Source organism: Nomia melanderi, chromosome 7, assembly GCF_051020985.1.
Source record: "Nomia melanderi isolate GNS246 chromosome 7, iyNomMela1, whole genome shotgun sequence".
Taxonomy (NCBI): Eukaryota; Metazoa; Arthropoda; class Insecta; order Hymenoptera; family Halictidae; genus Nomia; species Nomia melanderi.
Window position 1 is genome coordinate 1,520,416 of NC_135005.1, and position 25,981 is coordinate 1,546,396.

The 25,981-nt window shown below is 35.2% G+C and overlaps 1 protein-coding gene across 3 annotated transcripts in view; it reads left to right on the forward strand.

Moving 5' to 3' along the window:
• The window catches only part of Ddr (discoidin domain-containing receptor 2), a 433,820-nt gene that overhangs the window by 74,139 nt on the left and 333,700 nt on the right, over window positions 1-25,981 (forward strand). For all 3 annotated transcript variants that reach the window (XM_031970341.2, XM_031970342.2, XM_076369034.1), the window contains one exon: window positions 18,349-18,408. The gene's annotated coding sequence lies outside the window, so the exon portion shown is untranslated. The remainder of the gene's footprint in view (window positions 1-18,348; window positions 18,409-25,981) is intronic.

The window sequence follows — 25,981 nt, forward strand, 5'->3', positions numbered from 1 at the left end:
AATTCGTATATTTAATATAAAATTGATTTTTGACTTTTGTAATTGCTCTCAAAAGTATAATAGATAAACGTCCAGATGAACCTCGAATTCAATCTGTCTGAGTTTAATGTTACTTTGTAACAACAATTCGCAACCGTTACACATTCGCGTATGTGACCATGATTAAAACAACATCGTCAGGATCATAACACGACGTATGAACAAAGTCGTAGAGCAAACAGTATAGGGCTTGGAATAGCTTAATCGCAAAGATGCCTGACATAATTCTCCTCGAGATGGAAGTTTATAGCGTCATAACGTATGACCGGCTGGCTAACCGGGACAGTAACCTAACCCTACGACAAAATTGTATTCAGACTGAAAGATGTGATTTTCGAAGTTGTTCCACGTGGAGTTTCATTTTCTTGTTGAGTACACGAGAACCACAAATTTTTTTTTTAATCCGAGAACAATGTGAAAATTTTTCAATGAAAAGGAACATTGAGATTCTATTTATTTGATAGAATTCGCGGGAAATCGTTTCGCGTTTTTCGTCGTTTCCTCTCCCATTTTTCGTTTTCTCTTTCTTTCTCTGTTGACGATTAGTATTCTTCTTGAGAGACCGCTCTTAATTATCATATTCCCATTTAAGCCGATTTCGCTTGGATTCCAGTAATTTGCTGGCGCACCACGAGGAATATTCATTAAGGTAGATACGAGGTACGCGATAAAAATTCTGGAAATTTAGCGGGTCTTACGTTTCTTGATTTTCTGTTGGCCGGAAGCTCTTTATTTGATCTTAACGCGCATCCTGCTCGTTAAGATGCAGACGGGCAAAGGGGACTGAGTCACTGGCTTGCTGAGTCACTCGCCGACAGTATGCCGAAATTCCGGATGCACCAATTACGCAGCCCGATAATGAAAGGAACTCCTGCCAAAAGGTCCATCAACCGAGTAATGGTCGACTTATTGTTCTACCTGGCATTGACGATACTTTGTTACCTCAGAACACACTTTACTCTCGGAACGGATCATATTGCATTAACCCATTCGAGACGAGGGTTTCTTTCACAGACGGTCTCTAGGAGCCAAGACTCTAAATCATCGCTTTTACCTGCTATTCATTTTTTGTAATACCAATGATCTTGATTATGGGTTACTCTTTTTGGAACCTTAGCTTGATATCAATACAAGTTTGAATTTTTGCACAACTTTAATTTTTTACACAGTTACATGTTGTGTAACTCGTCTTTTTGATTGGGAAATGCATTATACGCACGATATAGTTCATTTCGAATAGGTTAAACTAAAATTGTTACACGACATGTTTCTTAAAAAAAATTTGGGGTTCGTTGGTTACAATTAGCAATTATATTTCAAAATGGTGCATATAGAAAAGTTCCTATTGCCATTTGGAATTGGAATGTGAGTATTGTTCGTTGTGTTTGAAAATGGTACACATAGGAAGGTATTGACTATTTTTCATAACTGCAGCACGGATATCATTTGTTATATTCGGAAGTGGTTACACATAGGAAAATTGATTTTTCTTTATAACTGTAGTACGCACGTTGTTTTTTATATTGGGAAATTGTATATATGGAAAAATATAGATCTCCCTTTGTAACTGTAGAATGAGTTTCGTTTGTTGACTGGACCATGAAAAATAAGTACACAATTTTTTTTCATCTTCCATTTATTTTGTAATAAAAAAGAGATTTAATTTGAAACAGTGTGCGTGTTGTAATAAAAATATTCAAGCGAATATAAAAGATGTTTGAAAGATATGAAATACTTTGAAATCTAAAACCAGTATATTTCTCACGTAAAAATAAATCGAAAAGTTCATAATCATTTGATAAGTTTGGGATATAGTAATTGCGAATTGAAAATTCAAATTTGGAAGCACATTTTATAAAACTGAAGAAAATTTTATAATTTTCTATTTTTTTACAATATTGTGCACATTTATCCCTAATCACTTCGTTGGTACCGTATACTACTTTCACATGTGTAAAGATGTTTTATTTGTGGCGACATTTCTGAACTATAAGTAGACTTCTCTTTTCACTGATTGATACCTGGAAGCTTTCTTTTGATGAATCCTCGATTTTAACGTTAAATACACCAACCGGTCTAAGTGGCCGGTTTAAACATTTGCTGATAAAACTTTTATTTTAAATTATATTTTAAAGTTTTTTGTAAGCATGTTTTTGACAATTATAGTAAAAGGTTTCGTTTGTTGACTCCATTTTTTCTGAGATATGTATGTGATACATCACATATACCAATCGGTCATTTTGACCGGTTGGTAGAAATCGCTCCGAAAAGTTACAGACCATTAAAAACAAGCGATTTCCCTTTTTATATTTGGACACTCTACCCCTGACTTATCCTGAAGCTTTCTTTGCGCAAGCCATCAATAAGTTTGTTATCGCTTCCAAAATTAAATCTTCTTTCGCTAAATTTAATTCTATTGTCTATGCATTATTCTTGGTGATTGTTCATTCTATGAATTCTCAGATTTCAAATTAATGTGTTTTCAAATTGTATAAATAAATATCTGTAGATCTTGACACATACATTTCTTTCTGCGGGTATTAAAATAGTAATAATAGTAACCTGCATTTTTCGCCTTATATTAAAGTTGTAATTCTCTTTTTCCTATATAAATTCTATTTTTATTGTGCCTACAGTGTCTACTTTTTATTTTATTATTTATGCAGTTATTCTTTTTTCGCTTTATTACTACAGTCCACCCTTCGGATATTGCTTCGTAACGCTTTACTCTTTCCTCCTTCCAATTATTAAAATAAAATAACGGTACGTACAGAAATTACAATTAGTAAATTTATTGTTTTATTTTTACACAAGTCCAATACACAGTAAAGTATGTGTATTTCTACTTAGTACAGATTTTTGCATTAAGTAGTAATTCTATTTGAATTTTCTAAATATAATAATTCCTCAGCTTTCACTCCTTATCTTTAAGCACAGCAAGTATTCTATGTTATCTTCGTCGCGGGATCGAACTTGTTATGCACTTCTTGTCATTTGCACTACAATAGCCTTTGCACATCTTAAACAAGCGAAATTACCTGCAGCAAGACGCGTATAATTAGAGTACCTTCATCATGGCACTTCTAGAGCAGCGAATTTCGAAAATCGATTTTTACAAATCCGCCGTAATTAAGATGACGAATCCAATTAAAGTGAAACGGGCTCCTCGACGTCGGCTAAGTACATTGAGAATCCACTAAAAGTGAGTATTCTCATCAGGTATTCTGATTGGAATATCTAATCAGGAGTCTATGAGGGCCCCGGAGACGAGACCACCAATTTAAGCTTCCGGCGGTGTGCTTCCCGTGACATTGATGTCGTTTGTAAAACGGTGAACTCGGTGTACCAAATTGAAACATAAACGTTCGCCCATCCTATACGTCGCGTTAACAAAAGCAGATTACTGACTTTGAGAGCGCGCAGTGACCACTAAATTGAGTAAAACTAAGTAAACATAGCTCGGAAAATCAACATTGTCTGAAATAGAACTGATTTTCTGCTCCGGTAAAACACCTCGCTTTCGTGCATCCGTTCACCGGAAATATACGACGATCACGAATTTCCTTTCTTACTGTCTACGCTTGCATTTTCGAAGAAATCGTATTCTATAAGATATTGTTTACGCTTGCATTTCATTTTGTATCATAACTAACTAATAATTTACTACTTTCATTTTTAATAAAATTCACAGTATTTTAAGATAATTGTTATTTTCTAACAGCTTTATGATTTTCTACATTCTATGTCGACATAAATGAACTTCAATGCATTTAAGCCCAATTATCAAAGAGATGCATTTATTTGTTTCGAAAACACACATCCACTGACAAAACCACTTTATTTTCAAATGTACTACAAACAATTATGGTTCTTATATCCTCGTACAAAGTATGCAAGCCCTCACCACTAAATTTAATTAACAGATATTATGCAGCCGCGGGAAGATTAAGCCATTCCCAATGGCCGTGTACATTTTGTCTCCGCGCTGTTTCGTGTGAGTTCGTAATATTTGCAGTGGTCGCAGCGAAACGCGGGCGTTATCGATACCAATGGTCTCAGTCGTCGGCTCCAGATGCGACGAGCGATAGAGGGTTAATTACAGAGAGTGGGAAAAAAGTATATCCGGTTGGTTACACGATGTAAAAGTCACCGATAGCTTTGCTCCCCCCGTCTGTGCGCACCCTCGGCTGCGTCTAGACGCTTCGTGCGGTCGAGTGTTATCGCTGCCAGTAGATACGTCGTGTGGAGAGAATGACTCAACGGTTTGCACGGCTCGTGCCGCGTGTTGTTACGTGTCCCAGACGCGTTTTGCAGTATTCTGCAATCTAGGATGACATATTACTCGGAAACGCGGGGAAAAAGCGTGCTCTCTACCTTTGTACGACTTGAAGAGGTGTCGCCGCTGTTTTTCCCCGCGCGAAAAGCGGGACAGGTAGATCGTTGTCTGGTATATACTTTGTTTAATCTTCGGAGGCTTGATCGATGCATTCGTTCTTTGCCGTGACACAGGTTCGATGACGGACGAATTCATTTACGGAGACTGGGGTCAATAGATTAACATTAACACTCGTGGAAACAATAGAAGTTTTGAAGAATTCTTCTTTTCTGATTAATTACGTTGGTTTACCCTATGTTATTTAAATAATTTGTTTTTTCATTTTCTGAGGAATTTATACGAAATAATTTAAACGACTTTTAACCTTATCCATTGATTAGGTCGGATGATTTTTTATTGAAATATATTATTGAAATGTATTGATCGAAATGAAAAACTATATTATCTTGTTAACATTCATAGTGCTCTTATCTTGACATCTTATACTACTAACAACTTAAAAGAAAACTATAAAAGATATAGTTAAGTTCTTGACACCTTACACTACTAGTAACTTAAAAGAAAACTCAAAAAAATATAGTTATATTTTTGAAATTGTAACGATTATTTATTGATGTGATAGATGCGTTATAATTTGATTATTAACAGTTTCATGAATTAATTTAAAATACTGATTATTAGTAATTCACTTGAGGCTGACGATTGAATGTTACAGTTTATGGAAATATTTACATCGTTTTAAGAGATATTTCTTTCGACCTATACCTACGTATAGATTATGTTTCATACCGGTTGGAATTGATGTCAACCTCTCGAGCTCGGAAGTCGAGCTGTACTTGACATAACATTTCATTCGAGCATCTTAGATATATGTACGTCGAAATATATTCGACATGAATAATTCCGACGCAATATCGTATATCGTTGAAATATAACATATTTTATTAGCATTGTATAATTCAGCTTTGGTTCTATGTTAAATTCAGCCGAACGTAAATGACACTTGAAATAATAAACGATACCAAACAAATTTGTTCCATTGATTTGTCAAAAATTAAACGTTAGTAACCTTTATAGTTATTAGGAATACATAATATAACAATAAAGCTAAAAGATAGAATCTAATTCTCATAATTAGAAATCGTTTTTTAAGTGCTGTATTAAAAATGTATATTCTCATTAAAATAAAACAAGTAATTGCCGACAGTAATCTTGATAAAGTACATAAAAACATTTTTAAACATTTTAAAATATTTTTTAATATTTTTTATTAAATAGAAAATGATAAAAGAACTCTTATAATGCAAACACCAGCTTTTGGAGGTATAGAATTATTCGTATTGTTTCCAGTAACGGATATGTGATGAGAACGTATTGCAAATGATGCGTTCGATACCCGATATTTAATTAATATAAATAATGATACAGGATCTGCTATAGATTACGGCTGGACCATGCAGGATGAATATTCTGAGCCAGCAGAGCTGTCAGATTTAGCACACAATCAAGTATTATCAGGTACGGTCAGACAGTAATTAATGGCGCGGCCTGGTCAAACAGTAATCAATAATCAATGGTCACTCATAATCAGGTCAATGGTACGGAGCCCGCGTCACTTAGATCGGATCTAAACGTAACATCAGATTCAAAGGTAAACATTAGTATTAAACGGGCGGATGCGGCACGCTTTGTTAGTTGAATTCAAAATACCTCGTGACATGCATTTATGGATGAGTCGGTTGCCCGCTGACAATGTCAAGGGACCCGTCATCTGATGATTGATATGCGCACACGAGAAATCAATAACTTCTTAAAATTCCGGCGGAACTGTTATTCCATTAGAAATGCGATAATTACAATATTTTGTCGAATATGCAATATTTATTTATCTTCCTCGTTGTAAATCATTTTACAGTTCAGTAGCTTTGAAAGTTGCACTTTAATAACAATATCGCAACATATTGGAGTTTAACTCTTCGTTAAAAATATTTTTTAGCAGTATACATTGTTTATTAATTACAACCGTTCAGGATAATTAGTATAGCATATATGCACAATACATTTATCGCCATTTAATGATGTGAAATTAATTAAGATAGATGAGCCAGTTATCGGATATTTAAGTATTTCATCGTTTAGGAGCAAATAATCTTTTATAATTTTATCTAGGTTTTTAACTAAAATAGTTTTCGACTGTAGTGCGAATATTTACGATAAAATTACGGTGAAAATTACTTTCAATCTTATCCTCTCCTTCATTGACCTATTTCTACCTTATATCGACTGCTCATGTCCTTGTTACCGTACAACGGTTTCAGTTATTATGTTTTAAAGACAAGGTATTGATTCCGAACCCTTCTGGGATCTTTGTTTTCTTATGTTAATGAATGATCTACAGTTCTTATATTAATTGTACTTATGAGTAAAATATTTTTCACTTTAATATGTCAACGTTTTAGCAAATAAAACGAATAAAAATGAACGATCAATTACTAGGGAAATCATTCACGTCGCATTCAAATAATACGAGTCGCAGTTTCGGTAACGTTTATTATTCTACAAAATCAAATACAATAAACAACTCAAGCTGGTTCCAAACGAAATTAAACATACATTATACCCAATCATAAACAGCAAATTTCTAATCCTTAATCACAAGTACGTAAATTACATACAACCTGTTGCGCCGCAGAATTACGGATTATTAAACTTTATAAACGACATCATAGCTTTATCAATATTACTCGCGTTAACCATTTGACCTAATACCCTAATCCCCGAAACCCGAACAAACTTCACTGACAAGTAGCTACAACGGTAACATTGGAATGCTAATCACAAGGAGACGTTCCGTACTCGAAGAGGAATAAAAGTCTCGATCTCCTATTTCCAAGCGAGCGATAGCAAACGGCGGATGTCCCGCTGGAGAGCGGGTGCCCGGGACCAGGAACGATTAAAGTTACACTTCGATCTCTAACCTCAGCCCCCTGTGGCGTCGGATCTCTTCTGGCAATAGCAGCCACCCCGAACCGACAGCTCCTTCCCTCTTCGTTCGCGAATACGTAGAGCAGGAACCGGTCGTGCAGCGACAGTGGCAGCGCAGAGGCTATTACTCGAGCGAAAACTTACTTTTCCCGAGAAAATTACTTTCACGAAGTATCTTATTTCGTCGCCGACGCGAGGAAACGCGTGGCGTCGCCGTCACTTCCCTATTTTCGAGTCGCTGCAACCGCCGGTTCAAGCAGAGGGCACCTGAACGGCCGAATCCGGGGTTCCGTGCGACGGCACAGGCGGATCGCGTATGCGCGCGTGCGCCCGCTAATGTATTTCCGAGTGGATTAGGGTTGATGCTCGCAGATTAGGACAGGGTGGCTTCCAAATCGAATGGAGACATCGCTCCTCCTTTGTCTTATCAAGAAACTGGCGCTGGCAGGCTGTGCAGCGCTTTTCAAATTGATTCTTGATCGCGCATTAAACTGTAAAATGATGTCTGCAACACTTTTGAATTGTTGATCATGCATTGAACCCGAAAATAACTAGTGTAACGTTTTAAAAGTTGATTGTTGATTAAATATTATTCTCTTGAAGATGAAGTTTTCATATCGGCGATGATAAAGTTCCATATCTAGAATAAACTATTGAACACAAATGATACAGTTATTTAAATAACTGAAGGTTAATATACTATAATCTTTTTTCCTTCTAATATTCTTTATATATTTTCTAATGTACTTCTTCTGCTGAATGTTCTGAATATTTCCAGAAGTTTCGTCCCCATATGGCTAAACTCTAAAGTGATTAACCAGTTAACTACAGAATTTAGTTTGAACACTCTATCGTTGAACCTGCAATAAAATAAAATAATAAAGTGTATACTCGTCAAATGCAGGGCAAATGCATCTGTAATATATTATAACGAAAAACTACAGCAGAATGAAGAAGAATTACATGTTTATTTGAAAAAATTAATTGATCGTTGAAAAAGTGTACCATTTTACGCTTTAAGATGACGTGTATACTCGTCGAACGCAGTTAACTGGTGAAGTTGACTTGTTGACTTATGTCAGACCTGTATAACTCAGAAAACTTAAGAGTTGATGAATATGTATCTATCTTTTCTAATCCTATAAACGAGCGAATAACATATTTGTATATAATATTTTCTTAAATAAAAGACTCGAAAAGTTCCTTAATGTTTCAGCAATACGTAATATAATAATTCTTGCTTCTCTGAAATAAACCATTTGTTCAATAGTGACAAAAGCATTTTTTAAATATAGTCAACAGAAACATAATTTTTTAAGTGGCAAGACTAAAAATTATCTTATTAAGAATATATTTGAACTTAAATCCTCCTATCTTCTTTCGTTTACCGTGTAAGATAATAATCTATCGAATAAACAATTAAAAAGTAAAGTTCTTTACGTAGGGCTTTGTTATTGAAAATATGGAACTTGAATGTTTTTCAGATTTAGATCAAATGCATTACATCCGCTATATCATTATTGGATCTTGGCAATGATCATTATTAATCGTTTTTACATATTGCAACCACGAATGCGTGTCTTAGATAATTTTTTAAATTTATTTTCCTCGTAGTAAGTATTATAATGATAACTTTTTCTTCAAATAATGCTATAAATTGTAATTCCCGTATTTTATGCTTCCCTATTAAATATTACATGAAAACCGGTTCATTTAAATATCCATTATTTACTTGCATTTCCTTTGCAATGATTATTGTAAACATTACATGAAAATGTTTTATAATTATACTTTTTGACGGTATGGTATTTTTATAATTAAATGTTTCATAATGAGATTACTTTCCGTTCTACGAAAATCTTTTCATCTCTCGTGGATAAATGAAACGTGGAATATTTCAAGTATTAGTAATAGCAGGATTTAACATAAAATTATATTTTATTTAGTTTGCAACGAAGCTCAGAAACCTTAATTGGTTCTCGTTCATGTAACGACAATGGAGCCTAAATTGGAACATCGTACGTGTAATCGATATACCATTCGGGTGATTTACGTTTTCAGCTTTTAACAGGTAAAAATATTATTTTCCGTTTTATTCAGTGAGTTTCAACCTTTTCTTGGATTTAACTTTTCGGTAGTAGGTTGTTTATTCAGAAAACGTTGTTGGATGAAATATTACACGATGTAATCAACACGGATCCCTCGCTCGGGCGGTACATGAATGTAGGTTAGAGAGCTCTAATCGAGATACATTGAATTGTACCGTTATCGTGGTTTCGCATAATGTTGCATAATTTAAACGTTCGATCAATTGTGCGACGATATTTCTGTTTAATTATGCAACTAAGCCAGGTATTCTCACACCGATATCGACAATCACTTTTCGGCTTCAATATCCGCACGGATTACAATCTTCTAATCGATGATCCTCATCAACCGATTGCCAGATTCGACAATTCACTGATGAAATTTTGTGTTCGAATCTTTATGCGCATACATTAAACACGAATATTCAGTGAAATATGATAATAGTAATTTCCTTTAATAATTGATATTTAATACTAAAAGTAGATACAAAAACAATTAGAATATCTACTTCAAAACTTTTTTTTGCATGAATGCTACTGAATCATTAGTATTACCTTTATAATACTATACATATATGCAAAATTATTACATATATAACAATTATGAGTACAAAAATAAATGATTCTCCGAAAACTAGTGTGTGGTACACATTCTTTTAAATTTTAATAACTTCTTAAGGGATTTATTAAATCAGTCAAGTTTGTTGCAACATATAGGTAAATAGAATAAAATAATGTTTTTAAATATGTATTTCTTTTACCACTTAAAAGGAAAATAATTTATGGCATCTTTCTTCTTCTTTTATTTAATTAATTAATTAAATATTCTATTTAACTTTTAACTTATATTTATTTGTAATAAAATATCATTATTAGGATTGCTTGCATAGCTTAAGAATAATATGCTTTGAAGTGAGGATCAGGCAGTATATGAATAATACGATTATACGAACAATACTATAATCTACGCAATTACTTTAATAAACTACTTTGTCGGTAAATCTATTGCGCAACATCTTCAGAAACAGTATTTTTATGTTAAACATTCACTAGGTAAATATTTGGGTGCCACAATCATCAATGAAAAATTCTAATTATGATGGGTATACTCGTACCACAATCAACGAAACAATGGACGTAATGTCAAGATCTTCATATTAATTCATATTAACTCTGGATATGCTCGAACATTTTGATTGCCAAGTTCAAAATTTGTATAAATTACGTGTATATTAGTAAAACATTGAATAAACGATTTGATAGTAATATATTTTATTTAAAAAAAAAAGAAAATAATTGTTTAGTTCTTTGTTCCAATACTAATACATAATATATCTATGTATTATACAGTACTCAACATTTCCATAAAGTTCTTATTTACGTTCAAAGTGGATAATTACAACAAGCTTCGATTATTCTAAGTGTAATCATATTAATATTCATCAAAATTGTGGGTGTTATTATTTGATTTATTTATATTAAAATGCTACGAGAAAAATTGTTAATAAGTGAAGAAAAGGCATCGGTCGATGCGTATAAAGACATGGGATGCTCTAATTGCAGGATTGTAAAAAGAATTAATTGTTCATATACAGTGATAAACAATTGTGTGAATTTGATTATATGGATGTGGTTTTAGTACCATTTCTAGAAAACATAGAAGATAATAATTTTATGTATTAACATGGTAATTCTCTAGTGCACGCATCAAAGTATTTAAAGCAGTAGTTACATAAAGATATATGAGTTTTATCGTGGCCCATTTATTCTTTTGATTTGAAGCCCATAGAAAATCTTTGGGGGATCATTACCACAAAAGTTCACAGCAGTAGCAGACAATATACAATTCTGTTATTGAATTACGGAACATAGTGAACGAAGCGGGAAAAAGTAACGAAACAGATGCACTACAGAATTTAATATTGTCAATGCCAAACCATATTTTTAGTGTCATCCATAAAAATGGTTGTTACAGAAAGTATTAATACAGAAAGGAACTGAAAACTATTAATTTCTATTTTACGTATGTAAAATATTGATGACCTATTGCGATTGATTTTATGTTAGATTATATTTTTGCATTTCATTTTACCAAACAGTGTACTTATATATTTTTTTAATTACTCTTAAAATGCTACCATACAAAAATTTATCCCTAGTATAGACTAATTATAAGATTTTACCAAAACAAGTAATGACTTTATAGAATTTTCGGGCACTGTGGATGGGAATCTCGGCGTTATCCCAAGCGGATCCTAATTTATATCAGCCTCTATCTTTCTACCTCTCATGCATGCTCTTATCGGTTCCCGACATTTTCCGTTCGAACGAGAATTTGTAGTTTTAATTATCACGCTTAATACTTCACCGCTCGGCTAAAAATTCGATTTTCAACCGGAATAGTTTTAGCCTCCGCTCGGGGATTACCGCTCGTAATTCAACTTGACGAGCGTCAGCGGAACCTGATACGGAGCGGAATCACGCTTAATTCTTAAATTTCCCTGCTAATCCCGTTACCGACCTGCCCATAGTCTCGATCGATCGGATTCGATTCGACCTTGTCTCCGAGCATGTTACAGATATCAGCTGGAGGATGGGAGCTTTCGAATATCCAGTAAAATGGAAAAATACAGGATCCGAAGAGGGGTAAATGACTAGATCCGGATGCGACGGTTAACGAGAAAGTATCCCTATGGCGGTACCTTTTGTACGAACCATCAGAAGGTTCCTTTCTTGCAATTACTCGATCAATGACTTATTTCTATATAGGATATGCTTAAATTGGTGATACAACCGTAACAAAAATATGAAAAAATAAGTTGGGTGTATAAGATAAATTTTGTTTTATTTGAAACTTGAAGAATGCGATCTGTATTATTTGGTTAAATGTGTTGTCAAGTGGCAACTGTGCTTGTTTCTCGATGTGAATGATGATAAATGATTATTAATGCAATTAGTGATAGATTACAGTAGATTACTAATATGAACATATTAATAAGTTTAAGGATTCATTTATCATTCAGTGCAAATGCATTAGGAAATCATTTTAACATTTAGGTCAAATGAATTTAATCATTTTCAGTACTTTGTTATTAAATAGTGATTTCTCCTTGTGTATAGATATTAAAAATTTCTATCCACAGTTCACCTCTCACGTTAGTTTCAGCGATCACCAAGCTAAAAGTGCACAGGGGCAAGAGGACTCTTCCACTCACGATACTCGAATCGCATCGACTTTGCCGCATGGTCATTATTGGCGTGTGGCAATAACAAAAGACGGAAACGAGACCAAATGCGATGGAGTGAGATGGAACTGTAGAGAATTTCGTTTTCCATCCTTACGTCTCACTTCATCGCTTTCGGTCACGCTTCTGTCCTTTGTTATTGCCGCTCGCCAATAATGATCATGCGTTAAAAGCTGAAGCGGCCCGAGCATCATGAGTGGAACAGTCCCCTTGTCCCTGTGCACTTTAATTTTGTGGTTGCTGCAGCTAATGTGAGAAACGAACTGTAGGTATTTAGAAGCTGCAAAAAGAATTGTTTATAACTCACAAAACCAGAAGAGTCCCTTAACTGATGATTCTATTAGCACTAGAACTACCGAACATTCAATACGATTAATATGCAATTCCTATAAAAATTATAACGATAAATTATTTTCAGTTTCTTCAGACATTCATTATAGTACTCAAATGAAACTATTTATTTTCAAAATCATTTCGAATATTCAATGCTTCGAAGATATCAATAATTGCTAAACTAAAAAAATTGAAACCAGTCATTTTGACTGATACGGTAGTTCTAGTGTTAATAAACACATTTTTTTCATTTACTTTTCCGCTTCTCTTCCTTTCTCTATTTCGAGATATGCATTAGGTCATCAAAACAGAAATGCGTGTGCTACTGGTTCAGAATAGGTTATGATGGCACTTTCTACATTTACTACTAGATGGCTACGAGATTTACTCGCCTTTCTCGCTATTACTTATTGTTAGTCCACTAGCAGATTCCCAAGCGGAACGCCATTCTCCTTCCCTCCTTTTCTTTTCCTCCATTCCTTTCACCTTTTTTGCTTAATTTTAGAGCCGCCACAGAGTAGTGAAAAAAACGCTCATCCGCGAGCTGGTTGGCACGCGACTTACATCCCGTTCCTACATCCTTGTGTCCCGTCGTCGCTCGAGCTTTTCTGTACCTAACATCGTCTATCATTCGACGTCTTAACTCTTCCGCGGCAAATAGACAGAGCGCGTGTCAGCGTCTAGCATCGGGTGGGAGAGTTCGCGTCTCTTCTCCCATAAACGTTTCACCCCGTTACCCTTCGTTGCATCGGTTCTCCGTGCTCCGTGTCCATTCCGTCTGTCCCTGTTTTGCTTTTCGAGCCTCCGCTCGCGGAGACAACGTTGCGTCTCAGCCCTTTATGACTCGACGTAAAAGGCAAATGACCTCGTCGTCACCGCTCCCCCCCCCCCTTCTTGGTCTCTCTCATTTCTCTCGTTCCCAGACAAAAAGAGAAACTGAATGGATCACGAAGGGAGGGCTGGGGGAAGCGTGAAAGAGGAAACTCCTAGACCGGCGAAGGAAATAAAGCATTTCGCGAACGGCGGCTGCGGGGCGGGCGCGGAGGCATAATTTTCGTTTCTTCCGCGCCCGTATTTCGCGGAGACAATGCGACCTGGGAACCGCAATCCAGGGTGCAACCGACCCAGAAAACACGCTTGGGATTACTGTACCGCGATAGCTTGCTTCCTGGCTGCCTATTTGTCTTTGCGTCTCCGCGTCCACACTTCCGTCCGTCTATGCGCCCCCGCTGGAACACCCGAAGGGTGTGAAACAAAGCTGGACTCAGAATGATTTTCTTCCTTCGAGAAGGAGGAGAAGAGCAGAGGGCAGGAGCAGTGGTAGATTGTGAACGCTGGATTCCGGGTTAAACTATGAGCTGCTAGATATTTGTTTGGGTACCGAATAGCTCACGGAATAGGTACATCTCAGTAGTATCACTCTTGGGTTTCAATCTAGCACGTTCAGTACGAAAATGTAAGAAAATAAATTAATAGGTGTATGATTTTTCTTCGTTTGGCGATTCTTTTGTTGGACAATATTGTATCTTCTTTTATAGTTGCTTGCGTATCGTGTAATGAAGTATTGGCGAAGATAACTTTGTTTGTTGGAAAATACTCTAAATATATAAGCTTAATATATTCTATGGCATTGATCATAGATGTTTGTAGATATTTGTTCTGTTACATTTGTTCTTTAGATTTCTCATGAAAATACTGGGAAAAAATGTATGGTCCATTTTTTATATTGTTAGGTACCGGAAAAGGTACTTGAATTGAGGTCCGATTTCAATTAATATTTCACTCGTTCAATGAATGAAATTAGTATTAGTAGCAAGTTTTGTGTATGCCGTTGCTATCAAATAAACTAAAATAATTTTACAAAAACGTTGTTTGTGTATAAATTTTTATTTAAGAATACGCACGAACTTTTTTCGATATCTAATATATTGAAAAAACTAAAAGCCATCGTTAATTTTTTTTATGAAACAAGACAATTTTATATTTCCTGGGAATTTCAATTTAATCTATATATTTAATTACTGTCTAATATTGTTAAATCCTGCTATTTCAGATTAAATTGGTGTTAATATCCATTTTAATAAAACTCTTCATTTAATTAATTCCTACTTCCTCAATAAAGACAAAATTACCGACTAGTCATAAAATAATTCCTTTTAATTATAAATAATAATTAATTATACTGATATTTGATCAATACCCATCAAAACGTACGTATATTGGACTGCTTGGTTGGAGTTTAAACATTTTATTGGCTAAATGATTTCAATTTGTAATATTATAATACGCAACGATAAAATCAACTTTCATCGTTCAAAGCCCTCCAACCCGTAACCGATATTCGCATATCGATTCCCTATGGAATCCTTTTGGCTGAGATTGCAACGATCTCCACTTGAATGCTTGAACCGAACAACGGAAGATGGGAAACTTCAGAAGCCGCGTAGAATGCGGTCAGAGCCAGAGTTTCTTGTTAAATTTCTAACACTAGAAACTTTTTCTATTATTAAATTTGCAAGGCTAGTCAATATTCTTGGATTCTCTTAACCCTCATTCCATATCGGTGATCCCTCCAATTGTATATTGATTCAGAATTAAATTGTTTTCAAATTCATGAAATTGTAAGTTTATTGTGCGAGAATTGTTACGTTTATAGTTTTATAGGCTTACGGGATTAGTTCTCTGTAAAAAGGGAGGAAAATGAAGCATTTAAATACAATATTGGCAATGTTTACTATAACTTAAGTAAAATACAGTTAATTACTAGTGTTTTGATGATAACTTTGTTCTACTTCAACTATATTTCGTCTGTTTACGTATTTTTACTTTTTTTACCACGATACACAAATAAATATTTTAAATAGGTACGCGTACTCACAGGCGGGAAAAGGTTGCTAAACAAAACAAATAATAAATGTAATTATTTTAAATTCAATGAAAGTAAAAGTATACAAGTAGATGTATCTCTTAAGTTTTTTTATCAATATTATTGCGTACAAAAAGTTAATCTTTAATCAAAACATTCAAGTTATCGGCAAACTTTAAAACTGTGGAAAGATATTGTTATCAACACGGTAGAATTTTTATATAATATTAAATATCGGCAAACGATAAAATTTTCTTTTGTTTTTAAATAATTTATAAAATGGCTGGTATAATCTTGCTTGGAACATTGTTATAGAGTTATGATAGCTTTAATTAACAAGTAGTGCAGGTAAAAAGCATATTCATAGACTTGCACCGAACTAATTAAAGATTTCTCTACATGTAGTAGCTACATTTCCCTTAAACTAAGTAACTCGAGACGAATTCGAAGTCGTTTACTTAAAAAGGAGATCATTTTCCAAGTAACCTTACCACACCAGACGAAGTCATTCCATTATTACTTATTTCTAAGTTATGGAATAACGTAACACGCCGTTGTCGGCGAAATTTTCTGTTAAATTGAATATCTTCGGCAAACTGGTTGGTAGACAGAGGAAGAAGCGTTCAGCTTCGTGAAGTTTCCCAATGAATTTACTAGGAACAGTTTGTCGGTGCCTTCGTCAAATTTCCAGACAGACGCGATACGATCTCGCTCTATTTTCGTATTAAATCAGACATAGCTTCGCACGCGCCTCCGTCTCGCTCTTCTCTCTTACACCTAACTGTCTCGGAATTCCTAAACGAAATATTATACCGTCCGAGAAAACAGCCATAAGACAACCGGATATGCGCGCGAGCCTGTGTTTTATTGCCGGCACGGTTGAATAAATATGCGGACGCCTCTGCCACGACCTCCTACTCGGTTGTAAAAATGATAAAGAAGGGTATCGGCTGCTTGGCCACCCTGAAACCTACGAATACCTATGGTAACGTCCCGCTGTGAATGCAGACATCTTCTGGCTGGAATCAATGCGAACTTCTTTCCCTCTGTCACGATCGTTTTCGGAGGTCTTATCGTGCCGCGTCTGCCCTGAGCTACATTCATCCCGTGTTCTCACGGGTAATGGGACAAATCATTTTGATAGTCTTTGACATTTTCGATCAGAACAAATATGGTTATATTATACGGCAAGGCAAACCACGATTGACACTGTATTTACAGACGTTTATTTTACACTTTATTCTATTATTCCTAGGAAACTACGTGCTCGTCTATATAAACTGCGAAAATTGTAGATTAAAAACCAGAGTATCACGACACGCATTCGCATAATCACACAAATGAAAATCAACTTAAACTGTTACTAAATAATGTTTAAAAAATTCAATATTTGTCAAATTGACGGGTTCCGTAAATCTAGTGTTAATCGAATCACTATTCTCCGTGATTTCGATCATCCAGAGTCTTGACTATTCGAAAACTCAGTACGATTTTGGATTCTTAGTTACACCTCAGAATACATACATAAATAGACTTCGAACAATTGGTATAGGTATTATAGAAGTACTTGGACGATCAAGATGACTTATTTCAGATATTTCTCATTTATAATTAGTAAAATTATAAAGATACTTTCGGGAGTACATTCATTTCTTTATATAGATGTAATAATAAAAGTCGGGCTAAATCTTGGACAAATATACTTTGGAAATTTCTATTCAAAGTTTAAAATAAATTACTTTCATTGATTTATTGTTCTAGTATTATTACAGGATATGTTATTTTTATTTCATTTGATTCACTTTCATATTAAACCGTATTGTTATTCTTCACAACTTTAATTCGGTGTATCTTTAATAGCATACTAAGAAATGATAACACATGAATCTAAATGGTGTGCCCGACGCGACACGTACTTTTATGTTCATGTATGATTAGACCCGTTATTTAATGCATTGCAGGTTTAAATTGCCCAGGTTTCGTCTCTTAAAAGTTATAAAAGTTTGCGTTAAGAATGATAGTTCGATATTTAACACTGAAAGTATCATATAGTCATAGCAATTAGTTCATAATTTCTTCTAAAACTTGCAAACGCACATTTCTTAAGACTTCGCGTAATTTTATCTTAATTTTTCGCCTAATGTGCATATAAATGAACGAAGTTATTTATCAATTTCGCATGTAAATACTTTCTTTTATTCCTGTCACCAATTTCATCTTCTTAATTCTTAAAGACTAAATAATCCATTAACATTAGAATTATTATTGCCATAATAATATACATCATCATAAAATATATCATTTCTCCCACTTTACTATGAATGCACTAATAACGTCATTGATGTGCTTTCCTTAAACGATGGTTTCCGTCGATTTCACAAGAATTTAAATACTCAAATTAATATATCCACGATCCACAGAGACTAAAATCTCGTTGTGTTCATTGGCTGTTCCCAGGTTACTCGGACACCGAAACATGCAGTGAAACGTACCGCTTCCCAAGACGTACCAGTATCAGTAAGTAGCCTCTTCTTTACAATTGCATTTCCTCTTTCCTTTCCCGCGAGCGTACCGCCGCACAAGGCCACAGTTGCAACGGTCCACGCATGGAAATCGAGTTTCCTGCGGTATCGTTCCCCCGGCTGAGAAATTTCTAAGCTGGACCGAAGGTTCCCGGCTTATAGGAAAATCCGAGAAAATTTTCTTGCGCTCAACTCGAACGATTTCCAGGAAATATACCGCGTGATCTGGCCAGGGGGTCACGCGTGCTCGTTCCTCATGAATTTCATAAAGTCCTATCCATCCTGTACATTTGAAGTTTCACGAGGCCCGTGAAAATTGACGTCGTTCGATTGAAGCTCCGGCCAAATCGAAATCTAAGCTGCAGCGTCGATATACGGTGGCTCGTACGATAAATTTCGGCCGGGTCTCGCCGTTCGAAAACACGGTTACGAGATGCGGCCGCGCTGCGACCGACCAATCCAATCAACTTACCTAAGAGACTTATGATAGGAATTTCATGAAACGAGGCGAAAGAACACCTTCAGGCGACGAGGAATTCGCCGCGATAATTCAGGCGAGTCGTTCCCCGAACCCGCGGACCTTTGTTCTTCCGCCTTTAAACTATATTCTTAATCGAATTCCGAAGGTTTTATCTTCGCCGTAAGTGCATTATCGGACCGGGCAATAGTACTAAATTTTATTCTACTGTGTCGTCGAATGAACTCTCCTTTCATCGGACTCATCAATCTAATTTCGACTTGGCTGAACTTTAAACGCCACTCGGCTATGGCGCTTCTTCGTTTCATCAGTTTTTCTCTGTATCCATGCTACTGTTCGCCGATTTAGAATTGTTCATTTGGCGAGGAAAGATTGGATTTTATAAAGAATAAATGTGACTGAATACGTACATTTCTATTTTCCTTAACATTTTATGTTAAAAGTAAAAATTTGATTCCTTTTATAATTGAGAATATTTCTATTTCAGATGAAGACTCCTGAAAACATATTGAATAATATATAAATTAGTTGAATATGATTGATATAAGTTCAACCGTGTGAAATACTGATAATCTCTTTGAATGTGAAATAACTTCCCTTTTTTTATTAACAATTTTGTTAGGGAATAGGAAGCACATTTAAGGCGAAGATATTGTTATTTTTCTTGGGTAATTATATAAGCATCTGATCACATATTATAGATTTAAAAAACTCATAAGTCATGTGTTAATTCAAATAGTTCGTCATCAGCGTAAATATTATTAAAGTAACTGTTCATTTAAATATTCTGTTTCTAACGAGACAGAAAGAAAATATTAATTTTTAAATCTACACAAAAAGTAGTATCATCTGAAGTCGAATGATATGGCGATCGCAGTGTAGAAAGTGATTTTAAATTGTTGAGCGGTAGTGTATATTGTGCGTCCCGTCTATGCCACGTGCCGTGTAAAATGCATTCCCCTTTATAACAATAATGACCCTCCGCCCTCTGTTCTCTCGCTAAATCATTCATGTCGTCGAGGGGGTCAAGTTTGTGGAGTGTTCGTCAGCTACTCTGTGATTACCGTGTATTAGTCTAGGCAACTTCGCGTCCCTGAAGAGGACAGAAGTGGCCTTCCAAGGAATGAGGTAGCTTCGGAAGACGGTCACACGGTTGCACTGTATTTCATTGCCGTTTCATCCACTTTCTTTCTCCTCTCGTCGCGGTAATAGAAACCCGCTTACGCGGACGATTCCTCTTCCGCCCGTAGAACTTGACATTGCGATGCCTCTTCCGCATCGGATCGATCCTGGATTCAGTGTACGCGGGCTGTAAACTCCCTTCGCTTTTCATTTGGACGTTTCTTTAACTTCTCCTGGAACACTAGCGTACACTGTCCTTCATTTAGCCCTTAAAAGACAAGAAGTTTGATAGACTTTCAGCCATCATCAAAATTGGCGTTTACCAATATGGACAGAGTATTAAAAAGACCATACTACGTATTAAATGTATAAGATAAATTAAAGAATTAAATAAAAGAAATAACAAATTAGTATATAGAAATTTCTTTTTCTAATCATTTTTCATGTATGACTACATTATCGGCCTTTTGCGTTACTTTTCTTTGTAATACTTGAAGGGGTAAATAGAATCGCTGCAGGATCTTATCAATCGTTGAAGGTTTAAAAAAATAGTTCATATAAACTTGGCTTGCTATGTAGGAGAACATCATATGGCTTTATTGGTTATTTTCTTGTACCACATTATAGATGAAATTATAAAACCTTATTTCCTGTTCAGTCAAAGACAAATATAAGAAACAGAACTCTCCGTATAAAGTTAGAAAGCTCAACATGAACTTTATATACATTTCTACAGTTATCTATTTGTAATGTACTATTGTATGATGCATACAATTTTTTATATTAGATGTAACCTTTACATTTTTGGTTATATATATTTTTTAATTATATACAAGAGACCTCACTTTAGTAATTTGATTTATACAGTAAGAGTCTCATATTTAATGATAAGTAGAATCTAGTTTATTCAATTTTTTCATTAGATCAACTCATTAAGAATTTAACAAGGGACAGTTCTAGATTATATGGTTGGGACATTGTGTTAAAAAATTACGATTACCTCTAGGTTCATTTGCAGCATCTACTCATGCAAGTGAATACTTCTTAAATTGAATATTCATCGACGGTTTCAACAATGAGAAAAATTGGACATTGTGCTTTGACCTGTGTAAAAAGAGCTTCACGTAAAGCGATTTCGCGAAGCCATAACAAAAAGTTTGGGAATATCTTGAACATCTGGAAGGACAACGACTTTCTCGTCTGAAGAAGAGGCAACAGCGATGACGGAATATTTTATAGGCTAAAACGAGATCAAATTCATTATTTTTAAACCTGGAGACTTAAAAAGCAGATTAAATAAAATAAAACAATATAAAAAATCTATTTCATTCATGAATTTTCTAATTTCTTCTGACTATTATACCATTTTTTCATCTTAGAAGAAGTACATGCTAATTTTTTATTTTCATATTTCATTCCTCTAATGCTACGCGAATAATGTACAATATGCTATTATTATACAACAAATTGGTAATTGGTAAACTTTTGGTTTTCCCAAAAGTAATATAATTTTTACAAGGAATAGATTATAAGTTTAAACTAATGAAGTCTAAAAAATCAATTATTTGACAGCAAATTTTCTGTAAATAAAAATACACTATATAGTTCTGCCAATGACGTTAATACCTTAATACTGAAGTAAGCATCTGTAATATCGAATTTAATTATATTTCAGAAAGTTCTAATATAAGGCACAATCGACCATTTATTCAAATAGAGCTAAAAACACGTAATAACTTTTAATTCCGTTTAATATTAGTCTTTAAATGGATAAAGTTTTTAAGAAATTCAGTACGCAGGCGGAAAATCATGTTTTCCGTAAGAGAAACATTTCCAAACGCAAACTAAAATAATCATAGAGGAAGCAATTTGCTAAAACGGAACTGCGAATGCTAAAATGAGAATACAACGAGCCGTATCGCATAGAATGCGAGGCGGAAGGGGAGAATACACGCCGATTAAATGCTTCACTTTCTTCTATCCTCTCTATTCTCGTCTCTTGCACGTTCACTCGTTCACTTCTCGCGCTGTACTCGAGACTAAGTCCACGGTATGGATATACAGGAAAGTTCGCGGAGGCGAGATCAAGGATAAGTCCGTTGCGAATGCGTAAGCGAATTACGAAACTTCCTTGCCCAAGAGGATTGGCGCGAGGAAAAAATCCTTTTCAGGGATATTTCGTTGAATCAACCGACTAATCCCCCATTTTCCAGGCTAATGGAAACGTATCAATTTGCCGTAATACCATTAACAACCACCGCACTCGCGATTAGTCAGTTTCTTTCTTGCGAATGAATTTCCTAATAATTCTGTTAGGAACTCTGTGCTCTTGATATGTTTGCCTGATAAATTACGGCACTCTCTTCTTGCCTACGATTTTGATTCGTTTTTGCGTTTCGAGTAACAGAACTCATTCGTAGGTGTTCTTAATTATTTATTTAGTTGACTAGAACTTTGGTGTGTTATCTTTTAAATTACGTGTCATTTATGTCGTAGTTTTGGGAAAATTTACTTTAATCAGCCTTCAATTAGATTTATAGAAGATTGAGCTAGATTTTAATAGAATTAATATTCAATCTGGCTTATATTTGAATTCGAGTAATATAACATTTAACTGGGATTGATGCTAAGTAAAATTTATTTATTACGGAATAAATTTTGCAATTAAATCTTATTTTGAATTAATATTGAAATCACAATTAACATTATTACATAATTTCAGCTTGTTATCAAATATTAAGCTGACAGTTCTACAGACTAATAAGTCTTTATTTTATTTAAAATTAAGTAAAGCGGAATATAAATTGTTATTGTAAATGAATCAATTTATTATTGAATTTTTCAGTAATTAAAGAAACAATTAAAAATAAATGTAAACGCGTAAATGAAAATTATATTTCGTCTAAGCCTTTTACTAGTACGTAAGTAAAGCATATAACTGTAAACTCATAATATTGTAATATGATAAATGTATATTTTAAATAATAGATAAACATACGTATTGATCTAGACCTCACAGTTGACGAATATTAATCAAGTTATTCACTTAACACTTTGACGACTGTTATAACGTACACATGATTTCGTTAGCCTGTGCTTATCGACTGTTATCACGTAGCCATAACATTGTTCTTTGAGCGGTTAACTTCAAGTATCGTAATTATATTCTTCATTTCAACAGAAGCTAAAGATATTTTACAAATTTTCACGGCTAAATCCAATGCTGTCCTTAATGAATATATTAAAATTATTTTATGAACGGCTGTGCCGAAGACATTAATAGTAAATCATAAGATTTACGTGAAATACTGAGGTTCCACTAATTCTGTCTTGTCCCATTTATTCAGCCAAGAATGCTCTTATTTATCGCTGCAGTACGTTGACTACCTCAATTTCATTCATCTCAAATTATTCTTCTCGCATTTTACTCAAAATGTTACTCGATTAACAGATTAAATACTCCACCATCAAAGTATAAAACAATGACATACACATTTAACTCTGCTAGTCGCAAGGAACTCTTCATTCAGCCATTTCTTAGCAGTACAGGCTATCTAAATCATCGAAACACGCCCAAGCGCGCCAACAATTTGTTAGTGCAATTTCAGATAGAGAGACCGGCGATACGAGCTGCCGACTTCTTGTTTGCAGAAAGCCCGCGTAGCCGCAGTGGCTTTTCAGACAGTAGGTTCTTTGTACCGCGGCCGCGTGCTGCGAAGTTCCCAGGATTTCTTGCGGGCGCAGTGATACGCAATCTTGACCGTATAAATCGTTCGTATCCCTTTACCTCTGTTTCGTATGGTGAAGCATGGGGCGTGGTTGGAGGAGCCGAGGAAATACGGTTGAACGCTGGTACCGCATGGAAATGTTCTTTTAGAGGGGTACAATCGCGAACGAGCTTCTCATCCAGCCATCGACAGGAACGGCCGCGATACGCGGGATACGGCAGCTTCGTTTCCTACAAACGATCCAACGGAGAGGACGCGTTGTTTCGCGATGAAAATTCTCAACGGTATCGTTCGGTTCGATGACTGGGTATCAGAAATAATAAGGCCACGCTGGAGCTCCACGGTTCTCCTGCGGGAATCGGCCCCATTCTTTCGCGGTTCGATGACGATTCACCCCCTCGTGACCGCAAATACGAAACGCCGCGGGAGTACTTGCCCGAGTTTTCCGATCGGCCCTGTTAACCTTATCCGGCCTTGTTTTGCCACGCTCCGATGACCGCTAATATTTCGCGGAACAGCTTGTCGAAACAACGATGCCTTGAACCACTTACGTCCTTGTGTTTCCTTCTGGACTTGACTGATGAACGTGTACTGCTTTTTGTATTAACACACTGTTAACCAGTCACGAGTTAACTCGGGTTTTCATGTATAAACGTTGTTGACCGGTCACAAGTTGTCTTGTGTTTGCACTTGTATTAGGTATTTAAATTTTTTAAACGCAAGGCAATATGGAACATTGCAAGAGTAAAATATTAAACATTATATATGTAAAAGGTACGTCGAATGTTTCATTTCAATTCATTATGTGTAAATGAAGTATATTGAAGTTTATTTAGATTGTCTCACTTTCATATTTAAGTGCGGGATAATAACCGGTGACATGGGATAGCTTTTGCGTAAAATTAACAGTCAACAATGTATTAATTGTTGTGGTAATTGTTGTAGTTGGCTCTACGTATAAAACTGCCTAAAAATTTTGTTCGGAGGCTTTGTTATTTAAGTATGAAGAACGATAAAAAAATTTGCCAAAAGTACTTAAAACGTACAATTTTTACAAAATATCTGAAAAATGTATTCCTGTAGTCAATTACATATGCTAATAAATGGAAAAAAGTGAGTTGATCTCCGGGATTGATATTCATTATATAATGATATCAGTCAATGCACTAAGGGAAGCTTTTACGAATGACTTCTTATGTTACTGAAACACGATTTTTTTTTTTGAATAGCCACTAGGTGATTTTTATAGAGTTCCTTACCCTAAATACGAATCTGGAAACCAACTTGCTGGATCACGTCCAGTTTTCGAAAAAACTGTGTTTTTGTAAGAACGATCGAATTTTTCAGAAAACCAAGTGTTACATGAAAACTAAAAACGATAGGCAGTTAAAATTTATCGCAGAAAGTAAAGGAGACTTACCCGAATACGTAGCTATAAAAATTTTGAATTTTGCGTGTCACTAAATGTTTGTAAATGATGATCAAAGTTTAAAAAAGGGTAGATGCGCGTACTTTGTATGCACTTCTGTTACATTTCTACGAAAAGTGGGTTGGCTAGCACGAATTTGCTATGCGCCATTGGATTCTGCAGACATTTCTGAAGAGGAACCCCCCTGCGGGAAGCGTGAAATCGGTTTTTCTTTGGGACAGGGTAAGAAAATGTCCGCGAAGAGCGCGTGCACGGAACTTTCGCGCCACACGACCATCGTTCGCCGGCCACAGCTATGCAGGGTCGTGACTACGCGTTGTATAGACCTGGATCCGTACGGATTCGTATTTAGGGTAAGGAACTCTATAAGAATCACCTAGTGGTTATTGTAAAAAACAAAAAAAGTTCAAATTTGTTCCACAGTGTAATTTAAAATCTCTTGTCACATTTAAGATTTCGTTTCAGTTGAAATTTCTAGATTACTATATAATTATTTGAACAACTTTCAGCGTCTAATGGACGGAATGATAGATTTAAGAAATGAAATTGTTTCGTGTGACAATCAGTGTGTGAAACATATTAATAGTTAACTAATCTTACTAACAAGGGAACCTTTCCAATCAGCATACGCCGATTTTGATAAAACTTATGTGAGACATAGTTTTTAAGAAAATATTTGATACGTATTTTTCTTATTGGCCAAAATCTACTTTGTGGAGTAAAAATACCCCTTACAATTGTTGACTGAAAATATAATACATTTCTTTCAATATCTCTGGAACTAGGGGTGTAGTACCAAGGAGCAACTGAT